Genomic DNA, 27,252 nt, shown 5'->3' on the forward strand with positions numbered 1-27,252 from the left:
ATCACGGCCTCTCCCCATTCGAATTGTGACACTTAGAACGAAAAGCCGAAAAAAAATTGAAAAGAAAGTCGCGATTAAAAGTGGGTGCCTTGCTGCCGTCGTTACTCTCTCTCCTCTCACTTTCGTCTTCCTTCCTCTTCGCCGCTAAGCTCATGGTCACGGGGAAGGGGTTCGACCCGGACGAATTGTACGCCCCATGGTACAGGGTAAATAAGTTATCGACTGCCTTCAGAGTTTACCTATATTTTAAGCAAACGCAACGGACATTCTTTCCCAAATTAACGTTTGAACGATTTCGATCCGCACGAACCTCAATTTCATGGCAGAGTCGGCAACTTTACGGTGCTGCTAGGCTAACAGTCAATAACAGTGAACTTTCCCAACTGTGTATCCCAAATTCAGCGAGAGAGGCGACCGAAAGGTCAAGTTTGGTCTTTTCGTCTTATTTTAGCCGATTTTTTCTTCTGCTTAAGAGTTTAGTTTGGGTTATGTGCAATAATTTTGCAACACTCACTTTAAACCAAAAAAGAGAAAACTCAAACACACTTCCGATATGTCGAAACAGGTTATAAATTCATTTTTTGACTAATATATCTGGGGTTTTGTTATAAATAAGTTGTTGGATATTCGAAGGATCGGGGGAAAATAAGTTTAAAATATTAAAATCCAACCAGAGGGGTCATGGGCTGGACAATCTCTCACTCCTCTCAGCCTCGGTCCCGTGCATGACATGTCGGAGGGTAGGGGTGAGCATGGTCCGGTTGGTCCGGGCCACCCCTAACCCTGTGACCAACCCGTACATGGTGCCGATCCTCAAATTTTGACCAGCGACCGACCCTATCAGCCTAGGACCAGATGACTGACCGACCCGATGGGTTCGGTCCGGCCTGTGGTCAACCTACGACCGATCGATAATTTTTTTCGTCTTAATTTTTATACTCCCTAAAAAAACAAACCCACAAATTCAAATAACACATCCATCGAAAATGCGGCGTTATGCAACTAAACTATAAATACCAATATATATTTAGCAAATTTAAGATGACGCAATAATAGAAATTTCATAATGCTAACCGCTCATTGAGATATGGGATAAGATGGAAAATTCTTGTAATCATCTATCTTTAATATTCATAACACTATATGCAAAAGCGTTTTCCTACATTTGATCATGTAGAATCCACTCAACCAAAAAATGAATTTCACACCACTTGACTAGCATTTGATCATGTAGAGTCCACTCAACTAAAAATGAGCTTCACACCACTTGACTAGCAAATCACCGTAGAATCAAAGATTACTTTATTCTTTAAAACTTCTACAAGTTGACACAAATTAAAAAGCAAAGTGCAGGTGAAATTCATTAATAGAATACAATTAAATCATAAAAAGTTCAAAATACTTAATATAAACCATAAATATATAACTTCACATCTTGTTAATTCACTCAAACTTCTAAAGACTCGAAAACAAAACAAACGACACATAATTAATACTCAACAAAAGTTTTAAATTGAAAGTACTTATTATTAGTGCTATTGATAGAAATGTCAATATAATATAATATAATGTATATTTTACTTAGGTTTGAATATATGTTAATTATATATAATATACGGGGTTGTCAGTTGGGTTGGGCCGATCACCTAAAACTCTGTGACCGGCGACCAACTCCGCACAGTGTTGGCCCAGATTTCAGATCAAGGGCCATGATCACCTTGGCCCTCGAACAGGGACCAAGACAGGCAGCGAGGGTGGGCTGGTCCAGGTCGGTCCAGGGTCGACCCTAGACCGCTGCTCACCCCTATCGGAGGGTGTGAAACGGCTGCCACGTTCCGTGGAAGATGGAAATAGTTCTGAAAACTGTGGACCCCACAGTAAAATATCTTCAAGAAGCACTCATAAAGTCGCATATTCACGGCTCTTACCTTCGCTTTCACATTTTAATTTTCTGCTAAAATAGAAATATCATTTAATATAAAAATTGCGAAAATAAACTTTCGAGTAACCTTTTTTTAATAAAAAAATGTCCTCAAGGATTTTTTTTTCTTTTTCAAATATGTTCTTTCTGGCGAGATCAAGCTCCCTTGTGACATCTAAAAGCTCCTCAACTTTAACTAAAGGCACAGGGAATTAAGGGTTGGCCACATTTCAATATAAAATTCAAAAAAATGCAACGAAAGTTGAGCTTGATAGATATAATCCACAATTGTGCAATTCGTACAAAACACTTCTCAATTAAATCTTCACCTCCGGTATCTCAAATTGAGTAGGCAAAAGATCTTTAATGCTTGATTGTTATGTTACTTTATATATTTGGACAAGATTAAGTTTCACAAGCATCTACAAAATAAAAACCATACATTAGTGATGAGATGCACATTTCTCGAATAAACTATTGAGATAAATGTCTCGAATTTGAATGTGATTTATCAAGACCAAACTCAAAGTCGAAACTCAATTCGTAATTTACTTCTATATTTAACCCAAAACCAAAGCCTGAATCTATTTTAAGATAAAGCTTGATTGATAATTCAAAAAATATCTTAGAGTATCATACATTTCATATGTCCTTATTGGGAGTATAGAGATACCTCAAATTTTAGCCATTACTTTAAGCAAATACACCCGATAACTCATAAGCTAATTGTAGCTGGACATTTTAACTCTCTCTCTCTCTCTCTCAAAATAAAGAAAGATCATGAAGAAGCTTTCCCATCGCCTGAGGAGAAAAAATAAGCAAATTGAACTAGACTTACTATAGTGTAGCTTTTTGAATGAGTTTGAACGCATGTGAACATATGGATGACTTACTATAGCATGCAATGAGAACACACGATTGAACGAGACTTATCGGCTAAAAGTTGCATAGCTTTCTGAATGAGTTTGTGCGCATTTAAAAAAGTTAAGCAAAGTTGAACTAGACTTTCCATTAAAAAGAAAATAGTAGAGCAACCTTGTTCATTTTTTTGGGGCTAATGAATGCACTAATTGACTCTTTGCACTTGTAGGCCCCAAAGAATAACTGACATCTTGCTTTTTCCTCAATGAAGGACTTTTTGGAATTAGTGCTACAAATGCAAGAGTTTTTTAATTTTATATTTTTGAATAATCAGAAGATTAAGATTGGCACCACAATTGCTAGCGTTGTAACATGATGGTGGGGTCCTATACCAGCCTTTTCTGAGGTGTTGACATCTAGCTTGAGGTGCCGTTCGGGCACTGTTAAGGCCATGGGACCCCAACTAGCGTAAGCAAAAGGAGTGCTGGCGGATCCTCGATTACCAAAAGAAAAAAAAAAGATCAGCAGAGTAAGCAATGCGGCAGGCTCAGCAACTTAACAATGCTGGCATCATTAGCTTTTCGACGTGCGCTCTTCTCGTTGCTTTGGCCAGAATTGTGTGCGGGCACTCGGTCACGTTTCATTTTTACTCCGATGATTCTTGAACCGATCTCTCTATTACTATCAAAGAACGAAATGCCTCTAATCGGGTTGCCCAACAAGACGACCGTGCAGAGGGTTCTTTTTCTGGTGCTTTACACTACAAGATGACGATGCACATGGATCGGGAGGGAACGAGTAGACAGATCAATAGAGAAAGACTGGATTTAGTCGTCGCGTGTGAACTGTGAAGTGGGCGTCCTCGCGAACCACCCATGTCCTTTCTTCTGGGAAAGTGGGATTTAGTTGTCGGTGGGGCCCACCGATTTGCATCGACTGTTGCGTCTCCTTTGCAAAGTGCGTTCCAGCTGTTCTTGTTATACATGGCGGAGCTTACACTTTTGAACTAGACGTTCATGCCTTGAATGAATGATCCGTGTTAAAGCGATGCTGCTTTGACATAGCGATGGCATAAAATATTGAGCTCGTAATTATGATCATTGATAAATGCAAATGACAGATTATTGTTTGGGGGCGAGCCGCTCTAATTGGCTCTTTGCACTCGTAGGTCCCCAAAAAACTATTGAACGCTGCTCAAGTTGACAAATTTGCACTTGTAGGCATCCCAAAAATGACTGGCATCTTTGCCTTTTCTCCAATGGATGACTTTTAGAATCAGCCCTACAAACGCAAACATTTTCAATTTTGTATTTTGGGGCTAAATCAGAAGAGTAAGATCGGCAGAGTAAGCAATATGGGTGGGCTCTCATTTAGTGTTATGGTAGAGATAACAAGCATTGATCTTTTTGTTTCTATGGAATGAGAGGCTTTTAAGCAAATCGGCACTTGCAGTTTTATTAAGTTGCCGATTCTGCACGAATCCACAGAAGCTCTGTGAATGGACTGAGGCGGAGATTACCTCTGTAAATTACAGTCCTTTTTGGCCCCGACATTAATATTTACATCTAAAAATAAATAAAAAGAAAGAAATGAATTTAATAGATGACATTATACTAGCCTATAGACCCATGCTAAAAGAACTCGAGAAATAGATTAAGGTAAACAATTATTCTAGAAGTGTACTTAAAGTCATATGAAAAGTGATTATACGCGGCTTGGACCAAAAGGAAAAATATTAAGTTGGATTAAAGTGAACTTAATCATCACGGCGTATGCTCTTCTTGTTGCTCTTGACAGAATTGCGTGCGAGCACAGAGAGAAGAATCGACCCAACCAACACTGCAAAAGAGCGCCCAGGCAATATGTCACGTTTCATTTTTTATTCTTTAATGACTCACCGACCGAGTCACTCTATCAATATGCAAGCGCAGAAAGCCTATCCTTACTCGGGTTGCCCGGCAAAACGACCCACGGGACAAATTATCAGAGCACGATAAGATGAGCTCTATGCAAAAGAGGACAATTATTGGAGCGGACGTATCAGTACAAGTATTGAAGCAGACAGAGGCTCTTTTAGCTGAGGGACTCTCTTGACCGCTGTCAGTTTCAGACCGTAAAATATCTTTTTGACTAGCGCGTCTGCTTTGCAAAGGGAGTTCCAGCTGCTTTTGTCCGATTCTTCCAGGCCCGGCCGGAGCAAATACGAGGTGGTCCCGAGTTATCACGTCAACGCGGTCCGTGCTATACTGTTTCTTTCTCTCTGCTGTCGTTACTCTCTCTTTCCTCACTTTCGTTCTGCGCTTTTGGTCATGGGGCAGGAGCTCAACCTGGACGAAATGTACATTCCACGGCACAAGACTGAATAAATCACCGGTCGCCTTCCAAATTCACCCATATTTTGAGCAAATGCAACAAACATCCTTTCCCAAATTGACGTTTGAACGATTTTGATCCGCACCCATAAGACCAGAACCTCAATTTCATGCCAAAGCCAGCAACTTCGGGGTGCTGCTAGGCTAACAGTCGGTAACAGCAAATTTTTCCGGCCATGTATCCCAAATTCAGCGTGAGGAGCGACCGAATGGTCAAGTTTGGTCTTTTGTCTTATTTTAGCCCCTTTTTCTGCTTAAAATTTAATTTAGGTTGCGTGCAATCGTTTTGCAACACTCACGTTATAAAGAAGAAAAAAAAAAAAACTTAGACACACTTCGGAAGTGTCAAAATAAGACACAGACCTATTTTTTTTTACTTGTACTTCTGGGGTTAGGCTCTTAATGACTTGTTAAACATTTTAACGGTTTGGTGAAAATATATTTAAAATATTAAAGTCTAGCTGCGTGCATGACACGCCAGAGGGTGTGAAACGGTTGTCACGGTTGTCAAAACGATGGACCCCACAATAAAATATCTCCGGAAGGGCCTCTCTTAAAGTCGTATACTCGCGGCCCTTATCTTCACTTTCACTTTTAAATTTTCTGCTAAAATAGAAATTTCATTAAATATAAAAAAATAAATTTGCGAAAGTAAACTTTTGGGTGGCTTTAGACTCGACTACATATGTCCTCAAGTTTTTCTCTCTCTTTTTCAAATAAAATGTCCTCAAGGTTTTGTGGCCACATTTCCATTTATAAAAATTCTAAAAAACACAACAAAAGTTGAGCTTGATAGATATAATTTACAACTTTGTAATTCGTACCAGACACTCCTTAATTAAATTTCACCTCTATCCAGCATATCAAATTGAGTAGCTAAAAGATGTTTAATGCTTAATTGTCATGTTATCTAGATATATTTGGACAAGATTAAGCTTTGCAAGCATCTTCGAAATAAAAACCATACTTTAGTGGCGAAATATACATTTCTCAAACAAACTAGTGAGATTAATGTCTCAAATTGAAATGCGATTTATCAAGATCAATCTCAAAGTTGAAACTTTTAATAATTTATTGATGGCCTACAAGACTTTTATATTTAACCCAAAACCAAAGCTGAATTCGTTTAAAGATAGAGCTTGATTGATAATTCAAAAAATCTATTAGAGTACCATACATTTCATATGTCCATACTGGGAATATAGAGATATCGTAAATTTTAGGCAACTAAATATACTCGGTAGCGGTTCTAACTCAGAAGGTGATGATAGTTGGACATTTTAACTCTAGTTGAACTAGATTTACCATAGCGTAGCTCTCTGAATGAGTTTGAATGCATGTGAACATGTTAATAACTTGCTATAGCATACAATCTGAGCACACGATTGAACTAGACTTCCTGGGCAAAAATTGCACAACTTTCTGAATGAGTTTGGGCACATTTGAAAAAGTTAATAAAAGTTGAACAAGGCTTTTTGTCAAAAAGGAAAATTACAGTCGCCTTGCTTATTTTTTTGGGGGCCAGCGAATGCGAAAGAGTCAATTAGAGTGGGCTACTCTGATTGACTCTTTGCTTTTGTAGGCCCCAAAGAATGACTGGCATCTTGCCTTTTCCCCAATGGAGACTTTTAGAATTAGTGCTCCAAACGCAAATTTTTATTTTATTATTTTATATGTTTGGGCTAAATCAAAAGACTAAGATCAGCAGAATTGAGCAATGCGGCAGACTCTTATTAGGTTGTTGGGATTGTCGGATTCCCAAAACCGGATTCGATACTAAATCAAACCCCTAAAACGAATGCGGAAGACATTTCTGGAAAATCACGTATCATCGATCCTAAAGACACCGCATGATTTGAGCGTACCTGTTAGCCACAGATTAAACACCAATGCTGAAGATTGAGGAAGAGAAACCGATCCTATTCGATCCGATGACGTCAATTGCCTTGAAGGGAAGACGGCGTCACCTTTTGTGCACTTTTGCTTTTGGAGGGAGAGAGGGAGAGAAACGTACGCTCTTTTTGCCAAAAGGTACGTTTGTCTCTCTCTGTCCTCCCTTTTATACGTCCCTTCAAAAATATAAAACATACCTCTTCATTGTATCCCTCCATCCATGGGCCCTAATTTTTTTTTTTTTTTTTTTGGTAAGGGTTATTAAATAAAAGGAAAGAGAAAGGACAAGTACAAAAGATCGGGTCCATAACCTATACTCTCAAATAGCTAAGAGTGGAGGGGAACCGATGTAAAAGATGAAACAACCGAAAGCCCCAAAGGCACTAAGATAAGAAAAAACAACCAAATAGGCCAACGGCAAACATCCGCCCTACCAACAATGGCTAAGAACGGAGTACCAGAAGAAACAGGAAAAGGCGGAGACTACAAGATCAACAAGCAAAGAAGACCGCTGGATCGAATCCCCATGCCCTTTGAAGTCTATCATTTCTCGGAGAAGGGTGGACATTGGTGAAGGAATTGGCCTTGTCCCTAACCACCTTAAGGAGGTGATTTTTGAGAGCAGGAATCGCCACTGACTCACCACGGAAGATAATTGCATTCCTCTTCTTCCAAATCAAATGACACAAGACTCCAAAAGAGAACCGAACAATCCTGTGATAGAAATCCTTTCCCATAAGGAACTTCATAGCCGTGCGATCATATCTTTCCAGCATCTATTCCTCCAAGGAATGTTACACTGTGGGCCGGGCTTTTAGGCCCAACATGGGCGGACGAGCCAACTTAGGCCCATCACCTAAAACCATCATCTCCCACTCGCACATGGTGGGCTGAATTCTCTTTACCTCTCTTCAACATTCATACCGGTGAATAATCCGTGCGACCAGCATACTTTGAGAGCTCGTTGTCATACATCTGTTAAGAATATATAGCAGCTCTTAATGAGCATCACATCATGAGTAGATTTAGTATGTAGTACCCTAGATCGATCGATCACATTTATATCTCTCTTGATCTCTTTTAAACAATGATATATATATATATATATATATATATATATATATATTGTATTCACAATTATGATTATCCCAAAGATGTCATAATTGATTAACCAAAGGAATACAAAATTACAATGTGATTCTCCAAATTGATCTTCCTCTTCCCTTCAAACTCTCAATTTCAGTTCAGCTTACTTTTCTAGAAATGTCCCATTAGATTGAATCAACTCATGACCATTGGCAACATCTTAAGATAGCAAACACTAAATAGAAATCTTGAGAATAAGTAAGAGTCATGAGGGGACTAAAATTGAGGAACTCTTTTCCTCAAGAGTCTCACACGACATAAAAGTTGAGATCAAAACTTTTGCCACTCTTATTGGTCATTTCATGCATACGTAGTATGAAATACGTATTACGGTATTAACTCATTTCCCATGGAGCGTATGTCTACACCTTCAATACCGTACAGATGATAGTTCAGACATACCCAATGTCCAACTTGAGTTTACGTATCTACTCATTCACAAAATTCATCAGGTAACTCACATCCGGCATCATAGATGATAAAGTAAAATATGTGGGGTATTTTACTTTCGGACATAATAAGTATTATGTCATCATCTTAACACTCAGTTAAGGCGATATACGTATTTTAAGCTTTAGCTCTCGATTATCACCTAGATAATAAGCTTAAAAATAATCTCATCTCTATTTATCACACAGTAAATAGAGGCGATTACCCGTGTGAGTGGGCTAATCTTATATCTGTCCGACATACTTTCTCAACTTAAAATAATACACTAAGCATTAAGATGCATAAAGATCAAACAAAGATTCATAGGCATTAATAATGAAAAACACAATTTCATCAAATGTGAACACTTCAGGGAAATTACAATCCAGTACATCAGACTTTATGCAATCCTAGAGATTTCATATGGCCACAAAACACATCTCTAGGTATTGGCTTTGTCATAGGATCTGCTACCATTTTATGTGTAGTATGTACTGTAAGTTCACATCTTTTCGTGCAATCATATCTTTGACAAAATTATACTTGGTATCTATGTGTTTGGTCTTGCCATGATATTTTGGATCTTTGGTGTACGCTATTGCTACTTGGCTATCACAATTAACCAAACAATGAATCTGCAGCACTTCCAATAACACCTAAATGATCCAATAATCTCTTAAGCCAAACATCTTCTTATATTGCTGCTGATAATACCACGAACTCAGTTTCCATCGTGGACAAGGTTATACACATTTGTTTCTTACTATTCCAACATATGGTGCCATTATTCGGTAAGAAAACAAATCCAGAGATAGATTTTCTTTCATCTAAATCTCCTCACCAATCAGCATCAGAATAGCCTTAGAGTCGTAGATCCTTTCCCTAATAACTCGGCGTATAATCAGCAGTCCCCTTTAGATACCTCAGTATTATCTTAACGACCTTCCAATGTGCTGGACCTAGGTTGGATTGGTATTTACTCACCATTCCAACTGCAAAACATATGTCAGGTCTTGTACATATCATAGCATACATCAAGCTCCCAACAACACTAGCATAAGGAACATGTTTCATTTGTTCCTCTCTTGTGGAGTCCTTGGACACAATCTATGGCTCAATCCTTCACCTTTTGCAATAGGAGTGTCTATAGGTTTACAATCCCATATCATTCATCTCAAAGTTGGAAGACAACCAACTTTTGACAGTATTGACAAGCTCCATATTACTTCCAGCAATTAGTATATCATCAACATATAATGATATGATCACAAATTGATCCTTGGATTTTTTGATATATACATAATGATCCTTATCTATCATTTTAAAATCATATGCCACTATGGCATTATGAAAACGTATATACCATTGTCTTGATGACTGCTTGAGACCATATATCGATCTCAAAAGTCAACATACCTTTTCTTCTTGGCCTTTCACTATGAAACCAGTAGGTTGTTCCATATATATTTTTCCTCTAATTCTCCATTGAGGAAAGCAGTCTTTACATCCATTTGATGTAACTCAAGATCCATACTAGCCATTATTGCCAGAATTATGCGAATCGAGGTAAATCACACTACAGGAGAAAAATGTTTCTTCATAATCAATTCATTCCTGTTGATTATACCCCTTCGCCACAAGGTGAGCCTTATGCCTTTATATCGAGCCATCAGCTTTACGCTTTATTTTGAGAACCCACTTGTTCCTAATAGCTTTGCGTCCTTTTGGAAGATCAACCAGTTCCAAACTTGGTTTGACTTCATTGACTCCATCTCCTCTTTCATTGGATAAATCCATTTTTCCTTACTAGGGCAATTCAGAGCCTCATTAATATTTCTTGGCTAATCCTCATCTTGCGGAGCAATCATAAAAGTTTCCCTTTCAATGTCAAAACGTCGACGGGGAATACTTTGGCGACTTATTCACCGTATGGGAGATTGTACACTTTGCACATCATTCCCTATTATGCTCCCACTAGGATTAGATAATGATAACGTTGTCTCATTATGTGGTTGCAATTGAGAATGAGTTGAATTCCATTCATCACTTCTCATATTACTCTCACTTGGACGAACTCCACTAATATCATTATCTTGATCCAAGGTTTCAAATAGGGGTAATCTTCCCATATTTTGCCATTCTTAGGAAATTCATCCTTTAAGAATGTGACATCCCGTGATTAAAATTCAGTTATACTCCCACTTTCCTGTTCACCTATGAACACATACCCTTTCAAGTGTTCGGAGTATCTCATTAAAATACTCTTCTTTCTTTTAGGACCCAATTTCCCAAACTTGTGAGAGGACTCATGAGTATAGGCAGCACAAACCCATGGCTTAAGAAAACTTAAGTCCGGTTTTCTACCTATCCATAACTCATATGGAGTGGAAGTAACCTGATTTGGAAGGCACCCGGTTAAGTATATAGGCAGCAGTTAACAACGCATCACTCCAAAAAGTAACAGGTAAGTTAGCATGCGTCATCATGGACCTAACCATTTCCAAGTAGGGTTCTGTTTCTTCTTTCGCAACACCATTTTGTTGAGGAGTATATGGAATAGACAACTGTCTTTCTATTCCTTTTTCACCACATAATTTTCTGAACTCATCAGATAAATATTCTCGACCTCGATCGAATCTCAATGCTTTTATTTTCTTGTCTAATTGATTTTCTTCCAAGTTCATAAACCTTTTGAAACAACTTAATGCTTCAGATTTATGAGAAATCAAATAGACATATCCGAATCAGTATAATCATCTATAAAAGTGATGAAATAAACAGTCTCATGCCTTCCTTTCACATTCATTGTACCACAGACGTCAGAATGGATTAAATGCAGAGGAAATTCAGCTCTTTTACCTTTTCCAAATGGTTTCCTTGTCGTTTTCCCTACTAAGCAATGCTCATATATGGGCAAATCGACTTTTTCAATATTGCCCAACAAGCTCTCTTTGGCTAGTTTATTCATACGATGTTGGCCAATATGGCCAAGTCTAGCATGCCACATAATCACATCATTATCATATGAAGTAGAAGACGTGAAATAAGGGAATAACAAATATTGACATCACTACAATCAACATTTAGTACAATAAAACCATCCAGAAAATGACCACAACCATAGTAGTTTGTATCCAAATACAAATCTACACCGCTATTACGGAAGTTCACACTAAAAAACCAGCTTAACCAACACCAAAAACAGACACTTAAATTTCGACGAATCTCCGGAGCATATAGAACATCATGTAGGAACAAGGTGCGTCCACCACGCATGTTCAATTGGCAGGTGCCAATCCCTTTAACTTCATCTCTGGAGTTGTTTCCGACATAGATCCACTTAGTTCCAATTGGTATTCGTCGGAATTCCACGAAGGATCCTTTATCCTTCGCTACATCGTCTGTTGCTCCTAAATCTACAGTCCACAAAGGATTGGATTCAGCTAATAATGCAGAACTTGACACATAAGCAAAGTTCTCAAATGTACAAGAGGTGTTTACCTTCTTTGGCTCACGACAGTCGTGAGCATAGTGACCCTTCTTGTCACTATTGTAACACCTCACCCTTGACATTTTCTTCACTAGTGGACGTTTTCCTCTATTGTGTTGGTTAACTCTTGATCTCTTGCAATAAGGACTTGATCCTTTGCATTCCCACATATTGAACGAATCAATACGCTTGCGCTTAGAGCTCAAAGCCCTTTCTAAGCTAGAACCAGCATTGCAAATATCTATTTTCGGCTCACATGCCGTTAAGCAGTCCTCTACCAGCTCAAGGTGGCGCACAGCATTCTCAAGATCTTCCATAACATGATCAAGAGCTTCTAGTACTTTTTGCTTTTCCAGCACATATTGAATCTTCATATTCAATATTTCACAATTGTTGCCGTTCATATCAGTAATTACGTTCTTAGTTGTTGAAATCATCGATCTGAACACATCAGACATATATGCACGAATAATTAATGCTTATCATTTATGCATCCACTTTGCATGCACCCATCATATCAATGAATAATTTCAAGTAAGGTTTCAGAATCAAAAGGTCACTACGTTTCCAATCATCCTCCAAAAATCCTAACTTAAAACTATTATTAATATAATTGTCTTATGCGAAATAAATTATATGAAGTTACAAAAACTTCTATGAACTACCCACAGCAGTCAACAATAACATAAAGTAAATAATATCTAACATCCAATAGAATAACAATGCTTTCACATAATACAACTATCAATTACACTAAGTAATATATACAAAGAAAAATATCAACATAGAAAGAGATATTCAACACTCAAAAACATCTCAAACTAATCTAAGAAATAAATAGGGAAAGTCCATTCTAATCTATCAGTCAAAATATCTGAGAAATTTGAAGACACATTTGCCAACCATGGAAAATTTTTTGGAGAGCTTTCATGTCGCTCCAAGGCGCATTGACTCGCGCCATGTGGCGCTCAATCTAAGGGTTGAAGTTTTGGTTAACTCAATCTTATAGTACTCTCTTTACAAAAGCTACCACTAGCCTCCTATAGCCGGGACCACGTTAACCTCCCATAGCCGATCTAACACTTTTGCCATTTAGGTGGAAGAGTGTTCATCAAAGCCTGGCACCTTCTCAAAATCCGGCATAAGATAACCATTCCAGATGATTTCCTATATCATCTGATTGACCCTGACCACGTGTGATACTAAATCACCATCATGCCACCGATAATCAGCTAACTCTTTCATCAGCCTTTTAAGTCTTGCTCTTCCTTCGTCCGTTCTTGGGAATGTAGGTATCCGTGCATAACGCATTATAGTTCCTACAACAAATGCATAACTAAAAATGGATCACTTATAATCCATAATAAACATAATGGAAAATACATAATTTTCCATGATTCATGCAACAAATGCAGAATAAAAATGGATTACCTCTAACCTACACAGACATAATTGAAAAAGAAACAAATTCCTTTTTTTTTTCCCGGTCAACGGTCAACGGTCGTCGGTCAACGGTCAACGCCGGTCAACGGTCAACGGTCACCGGTTGTCGGGCTTACAGGTCGGACCGGATGGACCGGACGGACCGGTCGGGCCGGACGGACTGGTCGGGCTAGTCGGATTGGTCGGATTGGTCGGGCCGGTCGGACCGGGTCGGACGAACCGACCGGCATGTGTCGCGCACGTGCGTGTGCTGACGTCACGCAGACATCAGCCGGCATGTGCGCGGCACACGCCAAAGCTTCCGTGCATGTTGGGTCGGGTCGCGGTCGGGTCGCGGCGGTGACCGCCGACCAACGGCCGCCGGCGATGACGTCATCCCGGCGGTTAGCAATCGTTGGGTGACGTCACGGTGACGTCAAGACGCTGCGGCTCGTTGGCCGGCGGCGGCGCGCACGTGCCGGTCCGTCACCGGCACGTGTGGCGCACGCACTGCCGAGCCGAGCCGCTTCAGGGCGCGTGGCGCCCACGCGCATAGAAACTTGAAAAAATGGATGACCAAAGTGCTCGGTGTCGGGATTTTGCGCCCCGATCCGTGTCGGCCGAATATTTTCGCGAAAATTCAATCAAAAAACATGAAAGGGGTCAGGAAAACATGAACTAGGGCTCTGATACCAATGTTGGGATTGTCGGATTCCCAAAAACCGGATTCGACACTAAATCGAATCCCTAAAACGAATGCGGAAGACAAGCCCGGGAAAATCACGTATCACCGATCCTAAAGTACACCACGGATTCAAGTGTACCTTGTTAGCCAGAGATTAAACACCAATGCTGAAGATTGAGGAAGAGAAACCGATCCTATTCGATCCGATGACGTCAATTGACCTTGAAGGGAAGAGAGCGTCGCCTTTTGCGCACTTTTGCTTTTGGAGGGAGAGAGGGAGAGGAACGTACGCTCTTTTTGCCAAAAGGTACGTTCGTCTCTCTCTGTCCTCCCTTTTATACGTCCCCTCAAAGATATAAAACATACCTCTTCATCGTATCCCTCCATCCATGGGCCCTAATTTTGGGGGCCGGGCCTTTAGACCCAACATGGGCGGACGGGCCAACTTAGGCCCATCACCCAAAACCATCATGGGTGTTTGGTAGAGATATCAAGCATTGATCTTTTTGTTTATGTGGAATGAGAAGCTTATTCAACAAACTGGCACTTGCAGTGTTTGTTCCTGGAATGAGGTACGTTGTTGCTGAGCCTACACAAATTGAAGGAATCTTCAAGTGGACCGAGATGGAGGTCCTCCATTGCGTAAAGAATGGGTCTGCAGGGCTAGTATAATGCGATCTATCACGCTTTACTCTTTCTTTCTTTCTCCTTGGTTTTATAAGTCTATTCTCGTGCATAGCACGATAATAATTTTGTTTTTTTGTTTTTAGAAACAAAAAGCAAAGGAAAGAGAATTTCCTTATGCAACGGAGGATCTACATCTTGGTCCACTCTAAGATCTTCCTTGGATCCGCGCAAGCTCAACAACTTAACAATGTACCCCAGAAAGCAAAAAGATCGATGCTTGGTATCTCTACCTAACACTCAATAAAAACTTGATGCATTGCTTACGCTACGGAAAAAGCAAGATGCTAGTCATTCTTTGGGGGCCTACAAGTGCAAGGGGTCAATTGGAGCGGCCAACTCTAATTGACTCTGTGTGCTTGCTGGCCCTCAAAACATGAGCAAGGCCACTTTAAATTTTCCTTTTTAATGGAAAGTATAGTTCAAATTGCTCAACTTTTTTCAAATGGGCCTAAAGTCATTTAGAAAGTTGTGCAATTTGGCCTGTAAGTCTAGTTCAATAATATGTTCGCTTTAGATGCTATAGTAAGTTATCAACATGTTCACATGTGTTTAAACTCATTCAGTTAGCTACACTATCGTATATCTAGTTCAAACTTGCTTTCTTTTTCTTCTCGAGCAACGGGAAGGCTTCTTCATGTTCTTTCTTTATGAGAGAGAGAGAGAGAGAGAGAGAGAGAGAGAGAGAGAGAGAGAGAGAGAGAGAGAGAGAGAGAGAGGAATTCTCCAACTACCAATAACTTCCGAGTTATAATGTAGAAGTAGAACTATCTAATTGTATTGCTTGAAATTTGAAGGTCTCTAGAGTTCTAATATGGACAATTGAAAAGTATGATAATTTGACTTCTCAATCAAGCAAGTTAATAATTATGAACATGGAAAAAACAATTTAGACTTTCCTTCATTACAACGTTAATAATCCAACTGAAATTTCCACTTATGATATTTATTGTCTTTAAATTCCTACATATTATTAATTGATATTGGAACTTTCAGATGTGGCATGTGCACAGTATATGTTAAGGGAAAAGGTTTTTGGGGTTAACTAGTGTATAATTATACAAGTTCAGGTTTAGGGGAGGGGGAATGCAAATTAATGAAGAACTTCAAAGTTATGAGGGTAAAATAACATTTTCCCTAAATGTAAGAATGAGGTTTCACGTTCATGGAACCTTAAGAGTGTCATGATAATTTATCTAATTTAAAGTGATTTTCCTCATTTTTAAACGATGTAGTTGCATTTAATCATGGTTAATATTTTCTTCCGTACTTGGTTAAGAAAATTTCCTCCAATCATATCTTTGATTGGTGTCTATATTATGAACTGTAAACTTAATTAAATTTAAATGTGAGTGGTCTTCATATTTGTAACCCACCAATTAGAGGCATAGCATGTGATAAGGAAAATATGGCCCATTAGATAGTAATCTATGATGTAAGTATTATGGTGCATGGAGAGAGAACCTCTAAGGAGTCTGTGAGAAATTTTAGGATTTCCAAGACACTTGTCATATTATTTCATTAAAGTTCATAAGTTAAAGAAAATCAAATTGTTGATGTTCTAGCGCAAGAAAAGAAGGTAATGTTTTTTGGAGCTTAGAATTAAGCTCATAAAAATCTATTATGTCCGTTGTATAGATCTAAAATAGATATAGTGAATCTAATTTGTTAGATAAATGTAAAGTAATGCTCCAAAGCACTTTCATTGAGTGGCCACTATTTTAGATTCACCGCATCTATTTTAGATCATACATTAGACAATATTTATTTTATAAGCTTAATTCTAAGCTCTAAAAAATAATGTTTTCTTTTTTCTGCGGGAGCACATCTGCGATTTGCTTTTCATTAACTTATAATTTTAAGAAAAAAATAATAAATTTAGGACGCCAAAAGTAATAAATTTGATTATCGAACACTGATTTTCTTACTTCTTTTTTTCAACTTTTGGCCCAAATGTTATCAATACTATTGCCTTTGCAGTTTTTTTTTTTTTAATACTGGACAACTTATTATAATGATAAATAGTTTAATTATGGGATCTCTTGTTATGCTTGTCTTTAATTTTTCTTGAGGCAATCTGCAATTTTTAAAAGGAAGCTAGCAACACAAAATATGACAGTTGAGAAATTAAGAAAAAAATGAGAAAACAAAAAGCAAAGTGAGTTAGGTGTCGATAAAGGCACATCAACTCCTCAGAGGCTCCCTCTCCATGCACCAAAATACTTACATTACAAAATATTGTCTAATAGGCCATGCTTTCCTTATTCCACATCATACTTCTGATTGATGGGTTACAAGTTTGCAAAAAACTCGTATTTAATTTTACTTAAATTTACAGTTCATAACTTGGACACCTATCAAAGGTATGGTTAAGAATCATAAATGAAGAACTAGAGATTTGTTAAAGTGACCATTAAAAGCAAATAGCTGTGTAAAATTTCTATGTGGATGTGCTATGTGACTCAGCCTCATGTGAGGTTTACCCACTTTATATGTTTGTGCGCTTGCGCTTTGATGGCATCAACGAGTACTTTAGGCAATTACAAAGTTTTCTAGCCACAAATGCAAGCTTCTATAGCCTCGCATAGCTCCAAAACATGAGATCAATCACCTATGAGGAAATAACGAGGTGTTAATCCATTTCAGGAAGCATGAGTAATTTGAGTTGTAGGCCGATTTTCGCACAACCTGTAGATATGTGTGTGTGTGCGCGTGTGTATTTGCTAATAATATTTCTTATATGATTCTTGATGTATTTGATATTACATATTTAAATATTTATTGACTTACATACTGGAGAAGGAAGAAAAGCAAATAAGAAGAAGGGGCTGGTGCCATGAGACAAATTTGACCAGCTTTGAGCAAATTAAATGAACCTCTGTTGGAACGGTGGAGTTTGAACAGGTAATGCCGTGTCTCCGTCCAATTTTTCTATAATTTCCTGTTTCAATTTTGTTCAACTTGAATTTGTGACCTTTATTCCACGGCAAGTTTAACATAGTTATTGTCTCAAATGGATTACGTCTTCCCGAAGGCACAAGTTCAAGACGTGGAAAAGCTCGAGAAATTCAACGCTTTCAACCACAGGAGATGGAGCACGAAGATGTGCTGCCAATTGATTGTTGCACAGTTTGGCTATGCTCTAAGAACTACATGTACGAGATGAATCTTCCAATAGGGAACTCATCGAGGTCCAAAGAAGTGAATGGAAAATGACCGAAGCAGCCTATTCACGATCCACGACGCAATGGACAACTCTTTTTTCAACATCCTCACATGAACCAATGGCTAATGATGTTTGGAAAGGCGTCCGATAGAGACATGTAAATGAGAATGCTGGTAACATCTTTCTTGGTTAACAAGTACCTCGATTATAAAATGATCATTCTATGCCTATCACCGATCAAGTCAACGAATTGAAAGATATTGCAACTGCGTATGCAGATGCGGATGAATCAATCTCCAAGACTTTTCTCGTTTCTATTATTGTTGGTAAACTTCCATCTTCATGGAAAGACTACCAAAAGCTTTTAAGCATTAGAAAGAGTCTTTTGAGTTTGGATCGATCACTTCAATGCATTTAAGTTGAAAGTTAGGCCAGAAATCATGATGTATTTGAAAACCAAGCAAAAAGTGAACAAAGTTCATGATGTTGAGGAATCGGCATCTAGTAATTTTAGGGAATTTTTGAACGAGACTTGCTTTCGGGAGTGGCAAAATGGATCATGGGGCTCCCTTTTGCTATGACGAAAGAAGAATGAAGCCGATTTGGCGGAGGACAATGACGTGGTTGCGATGATCATGGGGGTTCTCATGGCGAACGATGATGAAGGTTGGTGGATTGACTCCAGCGAAACTTGCAATGTTATTCCCCACAAGACGAAAAATATTTACGCTCTCTCGGACAACCCTGTCAATGAGTCGCTGATCCGTCAATATTAGGTTACCAAAAGTTAAGTTTTGTGTGAGTATTCTATCCCAAAGACAATGAAGGAATTCAAGAAGTTTGATACAAGATTACGTGTACGTGTATGCCCTGTGAAGAGATGACATGTTGTTTCCAGGAGCCCATAATAGCACTAGGCAACAACTCTATCAATGATTTAGTGCATGGTACCGACTTAAATTGATATCTATTTGTAAGATTTAAGAGGATTTCGCTACTTGCAAATTGAGCTATTTGGTCCTGGCAAAGTGAAAGATAGACAAAAGAAAAGAAAAGAAAAAAAGAGACAGTTTTATGATTTTCTTTGGTACTTAACTTAATTTTGACATCCCAACACGTCGTTTATTCTGATTTCGCTCAACATAACATTGCCAAATTAATAGGTATAAATTCCCTCTTGAATGTGAAATAGAACTCATCCATTTCCGATGGAATCAAGTGAGAGAACGGAGAATTGAGCTTAATTGATTTGGTATGATATTAAGGAATGAAAAGTCGAATTCATGATAATTGAAGGTACTTTATTAGAGGAGAAAATAGTAATTCCATCAAAAGAGTAATTTCATGATTACAAAATATTTCCTACAACCCAGTTAGACAAAATTCCTTTCCACTTATACTGTTGATTGCGGGTTACAAGTATAGATCTCAAATTTAATTTTGATTAAATTTATATGCAGCTCATGTCCATAATTTATAACCCACTAATAAGAGGTGTGGTTGAAGAAAATTCTGCCTTTATAAAATTGGCTCGTTGAGTGTATCAAATGTTGCATTGGTCTTTGATGGGTGGGCTTAAACGACCAACAAAAATTTGATAAATGCAAACTTTGCAAATCAATTTTGCTGACTACCCTTTGAGATCAATAATCGTAACATCATCTCTTTGACGTAGACGAACTTAGAAACGACGGCATGGCAAAAAAGCTGCTGCTATATAGGGATGCTGTACAATATTGTGTAGACCGAAAGAGAACTTCCCACGCAGGAACCTTATAAGCAGCCGTTGCTGCCTGCTATCCATTATGTTGAGTACGGTCGACTGATTCGGTTTTGGAGTTTGTGGTGGTGCTGTTGCAACCTGATGACAGTGGCCGTGGAGGAGCGGAGCAAAGTCAGCTGCTATGGAGTGCGGAAGAAGAAGAAAGACCAAAGCGCAAAAAGAACAAATATGTGACAGGCTGAGTTTAAAAAGAACGATGCGACATTTTCACCTAGTTAGACTTGTAATGCATTGCTAATAATTTTGTGACATGGTGCAGAAATCTCTCATAGAGCGAAATTTAATATGTCGAGATACTTATTAGGTAAAGATAAGTTTAGGTATCTAATGAATAAAAGTCCAAGCATTTGCAACATCATTATCTGAAAAATGACTGGCAAGCGTACATGTTGTCCATCATAAACGAAATCAAGCTCACGAAGTTACCTTTTCTATTTCCTACATATGAAATATCAAGCTCACCAAATTTTTCAACGAATGGATCGTAAGAAAGTTCTTTTATTGGGGAGGGAGAAAAAAGCAGTTAGCAGAGGATGACCAGAAGGTAAAAGGAAAACCTTACAAGCCAGGTTCTGGGAGTAAGTCGGAGCAAGAAAATTTCGAAAGCTAAGTTAATTCGCGCTTGTTACCAGAGATCTATCAAGTGATGTTTTAGCCTCAGGTACCACTGACATACTTTAGTGTCCAAAACTGGAAAAAGTCCTAAATCTACGGCTTCTCTTTGACCAAACGTATACTAGAATGAAATCCTGGTGATTGAGAAGGATCTCTTGAGACTGACTGGGAAAGCACTGATCATAAGATGCGGAACGTGAAGAGATTTGAAGTAAGGAAGAAGAATAACCTGATCCATCCTCGGCTTCATCCAAAAATTGAAGAGAGAGCTTGCCTTACTCTTCCAACTCCTGAAGACCATCGAAGCCAGCAATGTACGTCTCTGGACGAGATTGAAGAAACTGGGAGCTTTGACAGTAGGTACTGTTGGAGTTGGAGGAAAAGAGAGCTATGGCTGAAATCTGGAATTTGAAACGAGAAAAAAGTGGGGGAAAAAGGTTGAAGACGATGGAGTATGCAAAAGATTAGATGGAAAGGTGAAATCTATGCTCTGATGTCAAGGATGCGATCAACGTCCTCTTTTTGTCATGAAGCTGCTTCGCTTGCCGGAATATATTAACTAGGATCCCTTCACTCATTTCATGATCACCCCTTTCTTCTTTAATTTTTTTTTTCTTCCTGCTGTTTGTCTTCGTCTGCTCTTGTTCTGTTGCAACAAATGGGAAAAAGAAAAGAGAATACTGTAAAGCGCCCCTGTTTTCCTCTCCTGCAGAATTGGAAGAGTAATGGACACTGACTATGGAGTTCCATTTTAATTCCATAAACAAGAACCTATATGGGCCATGGACGTCAAAACTCAAGACCCGTGTACAAGTTTAGAATGCCAAATAATGTGAATTGAACATACTACGCTGTACTTCGGTACTTAATTAACTAATGCTAACAATCTCATGATGGGGACGAGCGAATTTGATTTTACCATAAGGGCGTCCAGAATAGACATTTGAATCGTTGACAAACACTTTTTTGACATCTAGTCAGCAACTGTTGTAGCTTCCAAATACGTTCTTTCTTGAACAAAAGAATTTCGAATGGAAATCGTTGAATATTGACTTAGTTCATGCCCAGTCCTGATACTCCGCATGTACGCCCTCGGTTTCTAATGTTAAGATGTTCATAAGGAACTCGCTGTCAAGTGTCAATCCTTCAAAAAATCAGGAGTTGGATGGATATTATTCCATAATCTCAAGCTGCTTGAATTGTCAAGAACAATATTTACAGGTTGCAACCTTCATAAATTGCATCCATTCAACAAGCTACTTCAGAAACTGAAAAAATTATCACTATAAACACACATCTCGTGTCAGTCGTCGCTAATAGTTTTGTCACATGGTGCATGAGTCTCTCATTGAGCAAAATTTAGAACGTTGAAATACTTGTTAGGCAAAGATAAGTTTAGGTGTCATGATGAATAAAAGTTCAAGCAATTGCGATGTCAGTATGTAAAAAATGATGGGCAAGTGAATATGTTATCCATTATGAATGATATCAAGCTCACAAGGTTACCTTGTCTATTTCCTACATATGAAAATCAAGCGGACGAAATTTTCGATGAATGGATTAGACCTCTTCTCATGAGCCTTTGCACCCCGAGGAGGGAAACCAGTAATTGCAAATATGTCGAGGAGGGTGGTCCATAGAGGCCCAATTAGCAGAGGAAGAGCAGAAGGTAAAAGGAAAACCTAACAAGCCAGGTTCTAGGATTAAGTCGAAGCAAGAAAATTCTAAAGCTAAGTCGATTCGGGCTCCTTCCTGGAGATTTATTATGTGAGGTTTTATCCTCAGGTACCACCGATAGAATTTAGAGTCCAAAACTGGAACAAGACCTAAATCTACAACTTTTCTTCGACCAAACATATGCTAGAATGGAATCCTGGTGAATGGAAAGGATCTCTTGAGAATGACTGGGAAAGCACTGATCATAAGATGAGGAACGTGAAGAGATTTGAAGTAAGGAAGAAGAATAACCTGAGCAGAGCCATCCTCAGGGTCGTCCCAAAATTGAAGAGAGTGATTGCCTTACTCTTCCAACTCCTGAAGACCATCGAAGCCAATAATGTACATCTCGGGACAATAGTTGAATAGACTGGGAGCTTTGACAGTAGGGACCGTTGGAGTTGGAGGAGAGAGAGAACTATGGTTGAAATCTGGAATTTGAAATGAGAAAAATTTTCGAGCATAGGTTGAAGAAGATGGAGTATGCAAAAGATGAATATATGAAGTGACGTCCTCTCTCGTCATAGAAGTAGCTTTGATTGCCAAACGGTACCTCCACAGGCCTGAATCTCTGTCCACGTTCAATGATTATATTAATTCCATCCCTTCACTCACTTCATGACCATCCCTTTCTTCTTTGATTATTTTCCCTTCCTGCACAGGCCTGAATTCGTGCTTGTTCCCAGAGATGTACCAAGTTGTCTTTGCCCGTTCTTGTTCTGTTGCGTCAAATGGGAAAAAGAATAGAGAATACAGTAAAGCGCCCCCGTTTTCCCTTGCTGCAGAATTGGAAGAGCAAGGACACTGACTATGTAGTTTAATTTTAATTCCATAAACAAGAACCTATATTGGCCATGGAGGTCAAAACTTAAGATCTGCGTACAAAGTTTAGAATGCCAAATAATGCAAATCAAACATACTATACTGTACTTCTGTACTGAATTAACTAATATTAACGATCTCACAATCAGGGCGAGCAAATTTGTTTTACCATAGGGGCAACCAGAAAAGACATTTGAATCATCGACAAACAGCTTTTTGGCATCTACTCAGCAACTGTCCTAGCTATTAAAATACATTTTCTCTGGAACAAAAGAAATTAGAATGGAAATCATTGAATATCGACTTAGTTCATACCAAATCCTGAGACTCTGTATGTACGCTCTCTATTTCTAATGTTAGGATGTTCATAAGGAAATTGCTGTGAAGCGTCAATTCTCCAACAAATCAGGAGTGGATAAATATAATTCCAGAGTCTTGAGCTGCAGAACTGTCAAGAACAATAATTGCTAACTGCGTCTAGCTCCAACAATTTTATAGATATGGACTGTGAAGATCCCCGAAGTGGTAAATTAATGAGGATAACATTCCTTCACACGCTCCAACAAGCTACCAAGATAGACTTCAACTCTGGCAGCAATTAAGAGGTTTTCATGCAACCAATCACGTACCGTGGTTGTGTATGGGGGATTTCAATGATACTCTCTATACCTGGGAGAAGGAAGGGAAACGGGAGATTGATTATTATCGAGTTGCAGCCTTCAGGGATATGCTAAACGACTGTTCACTCATGGAGATAGACAGTAAAGGCTGTAAGTTTACATGGACTAACAACAGAGAAGGGGAAAATTTAGTCAAAAAGCATTTAGACAGAGCAGTTTGCACAATTGAATGGCGTATTACCTTCCCAAATGCTGAAATCTTTGCTTTAGGTAGGGTCGGACCACGGCCCCCTCCTTCTCTCTTTATACCCTGGTCATGGCAAAAGGAAAAAGGAGTTCAGATTCAAAACTTACTGGCTAGATGAGGAGGAATGCAGAGATGTAGTCAAGAATGTTTGGGCTGAATATCACCTAGACAACAGAAGTTTGCTACAAAAGATCCAGCAAGTAACAGCGGCTCTGCTGGATTGGAGTAAAAAGAAGTTCTCCAATGCTTCTATTCAAATTAAGGGGCTCAAATAGCGTCTAACGGAGCTAACAAACGGCAACTCTACTGATTCCAGTAAAGTAGAAATTCAGTCGATTAAGGCAAAAATTGATCATCTATGGCGGCAAGAGGAGATGTATTGGGGACTACGATCTCGTATCACATGGCTCAAAAGGGGCGATAAAAATACGAAGTTTTTCCGTGCTACTACAATCTAGAGAAGACAAAGGAACAAACTCACCATGTTGAAGATTGATGAACATCACTGGACCAGGGATCCTTAGACTCTCAAGCAGCACGTCACGGACTACTTCCGAGCTCTCTATGATTCGGTGGGACCAAGAAACCTCCAGCCCATCTTAAATCACTGCCCAAAAGTAGTAACAACAGAGATTAATCAGATATTGATGGCTGATATAAATGAGGAGGAGGTTAAAGAAGCTGTCTTTCAGCTTGGCCCCCTAAAGGCCCCAGGACCAGATGGTCTAAGTGGGCAATTCTATCAGAATTTTTGGGATGAAAAAAAAAAGCGACGTCATGAACATGGTCCAGCAATTCTTTAAGTCAGGTCAGTTTGATCCCGTTCTTAACCAAACTTTCATTGTCCTCATACCAAAAATTAAAAATCCAGAGCATATTAGCCAATTCCGACCAATCAGCTTGTGCAATTTTAACTATAAAATCATTTCAAAGGTCCTGGCAAATCGTTTAAAACAATGGCTACCATAGATTATATCACAAGAACAAAGTGCTTTTGTTCATGGACGCTAAATACATGACAATATCATAATTGTTCAAGAAATGCTGCATCAAATGAGGATCAGAAAAAAGGAAAAGAAAATTCCAGGCCATTTTGAAACTGGAAATGCAAAAAGCATATGATAGAGTGGAGTGAGATTTTCTTTGAATGAGTATGTTAAAGATGGGTTTTTTCATATCAATGGGTTCATTTGATTATGCAATGTGTATCTTCAGTTTCTCTAAATGTGAAAGTTAATGGAGAGCAAACAGAATTTTTTCGTCCTACACGGGGAATACGACAAGGCGACCCTCTTTCTCCTTACTTGTTTATTGTGATGGCCAATGTCCGGTTGTGGATGATACACAATGCCCTGGCAGATGGCAGCATTAAAGGGATTAAGTTAAATAGGTATTACCCCACCTTAACCCATCTACTGTTTGCTGATGATGCTATTTTCTTTATGGATGGATTAGTTCGAGAATGCCAGAGTTTGGCTACTATACTCAATCAATACTGTTATGCTACGAGTCAAGCAATTAATTTAAACAAGTCAGGCATGTTCTTCAGTCACGGCTGTCCATAGGATCTAAAAAGGAATATGACCCAAGAAATGCGAGTGCCAACTATTGAAAGGACTGGGAAATACCTAGGGCTTCCTTTAGATTGGGGGAGAAACCAAAAAAGACATGTTTGCTTGGATTTTATCCAGAGTTAATATGAAATTGACAGGGTGGAAAGAGAAATACCTGGCGAAAGCCGGGAAAGAAATCTTGGTCAAGACTGTTGTGCAAGCATTGCCGCAATACGTCATGTCAATCTTCAAGATAACTGTATCAATTTGCAAGGCAATTGAGAAACGAATAGCAGCATTCTGGTGGAGGCAAAATGATGCAAAGAATAGTATGCACTGGAAAAAATGGGAGACTCTGAAATATAGAAAAGATCGAGGATGATTAGGTTTTAAAGATTTGATTTCTTTCAATGTCGCTATGTTGGGAAAACAGGCCTGGCGACTATCCCAATCCCCCTTAGCCCTATGGAGCCAACTACTGAAAGGTCTATATTTCCCTCAAGGAGACCTATGGAAAGCAAACAGAGGTCCCCGGTCTTCTTGGGGATGGAAAAGTGTTCTTATGGGACGAGATGCCATCCTACCAGATTTAAAATGGATCACGGGTGATGGGAAATCTATTCATATCCATCAAGATCATTGGCTCTCACAAGGAATCCTTGGCGGACCAAAAAACAGAGATGACCCTCACCTAGTGGCCGAACTAATTAATCAGGAAAGGAAAGAGTGGAATGAGCCGATGTTAAATCAACTATTTGAACAGAGAATAGTCAATGAAATCCTCACTATTCCTCTAGCACAGCAGCAACAGGCAGATAAATTGATTTGGACAGGCAATCATAGCCAGCAATACACAGTCAAAAGTGGCTACAATAAGATTCATGATGCTTCCTTACCACAGGACCGAAACAGAGCCTCCTCCTCCTACCAGCCTCCTCGCAGATTGTGGACAAATCTCTGGCACCTGGCAATTCCCCCTAAATTGCGAATATTTGTTTGGAGTCTCTGTTAGGACGCCTTACCAACCAAAGAAAAGCTCTACCAGAGGAAGATATTACCTGATCCAGTGTGCCCTCTTTTCTCCAAATACCCTGAAACAGTTTAGCACATATTCATTCACTGCAAACAAGTCCAGAAGGTATGGTCAGACCCTCGCCTACATCTAAACCAAATCACACAGTTGGCCACCAGAATGGATAAGTGGGTGGCGGAATACCTTGTAGCCGAGTCGCATGCACCAGATCGCGAACTAGTTGTTGAAGTCCTCTGGCAAGTTTGGAAAAATCGGAACAACTTCGTATTCCAGAAGACCAAAGGCCAACCTGAGGCACTGATCGACACAGCTCAAGCACAGAGGAAAGCCTATCAGAGATGGTCACCGAGGGATCGTTCTGGGCTGAAGGAAAAAAAAAAAAAAACCTTACCTGCAACCTGGATGGTACCGCAATCGCCAAATCTGAAGATGAACGTTGACGGCTCGTGGACAGCAATCGATTCGCCCAACGTGGTTGCTGGAATTCTTCGTGATTCTGACGGGATCTTGATCGATAGGTTCGCCAAAGAGGTCTACGCGTCTTCCCCCTTGCAGGCGGAAATCCTAGCTCTATTTTACGGGTTGAAGATGCTGGAAGAGAGAGAAGCTTTGCACGTGGGACAACTGCACGAACTGAACCAAAGTCTTCTACTCGAAATCGATAGTCAGACGCTCGTGAACATCCTGGGCCGAGAAGAAGCTCCTTGGGCCGTTATAACTCAGGTACATGAATGCAAAAGTATCTTAGCCCATATGCCATCAGTAACAATCTCCTATTGTCCGAGAGAGGCAAA

The 27,252-nt window shown here is 39.2% G+C and overlaps 1 long non-coding RNA gene across 4 annotated transcripts; it reads right to left on the minus strand.

The window, feature by feature from the left end:
* Positions 1-21,922: 21,922 nt before the first annotated feature.
* On the minus strand, positions 21,923-27,071 carry LOC120292778. 4 transcript variants are annotated; one of them, XR_005550380.1, is made up of 9 exons: positions 26,850-27,071; positions 26,642-26,755; positions 26,484-26,544; positions 26,322-26,402; positions 25,601-25,682; positions 24,354-24,479; positions 23,867-23,935; positions 23,635-23,674; positions 21,923-22,962 (listed from the first exon to the last, which is right to left on the minus strand). It is a non-coding gene; the product is annotated as an uncharacterized LOC120292778 (long non-coding RNA). The 4 variants fall into 4 exon arrangements; XR_005550379.1 differs by lacking the exon at positions 21,923-22,962 and adding an exon at positions 25,177-25,224 and having other exon boundaries at positions 23,119-23,674; XR_005550381.1 differs by lacking the exon at positions 21,923-22,962 and having other exon boundaries at positions 23,119-23,674; positions 26,484-26,516.
* Positions 27,072-27,252: the final 181 nt, after the last annotated feature.

The sequence above is a fragment of the Eucalyptus grandis genome, chromosome 4, assembly GCF_016545825.1.
Source record: "Eucalyptus grandis isolate ANBG69807.140 chromosome 4, ASM1654582v1, whole genome shotgun sequence".
Taxonomy (NCBI): domain Eukaryota; kingdom Viridiplantae; phylum Streptophyta; class Magnoliopsida; order Myrtales; family Myrtaceae; genus Eucalyptus; species Eucalyptus grandis.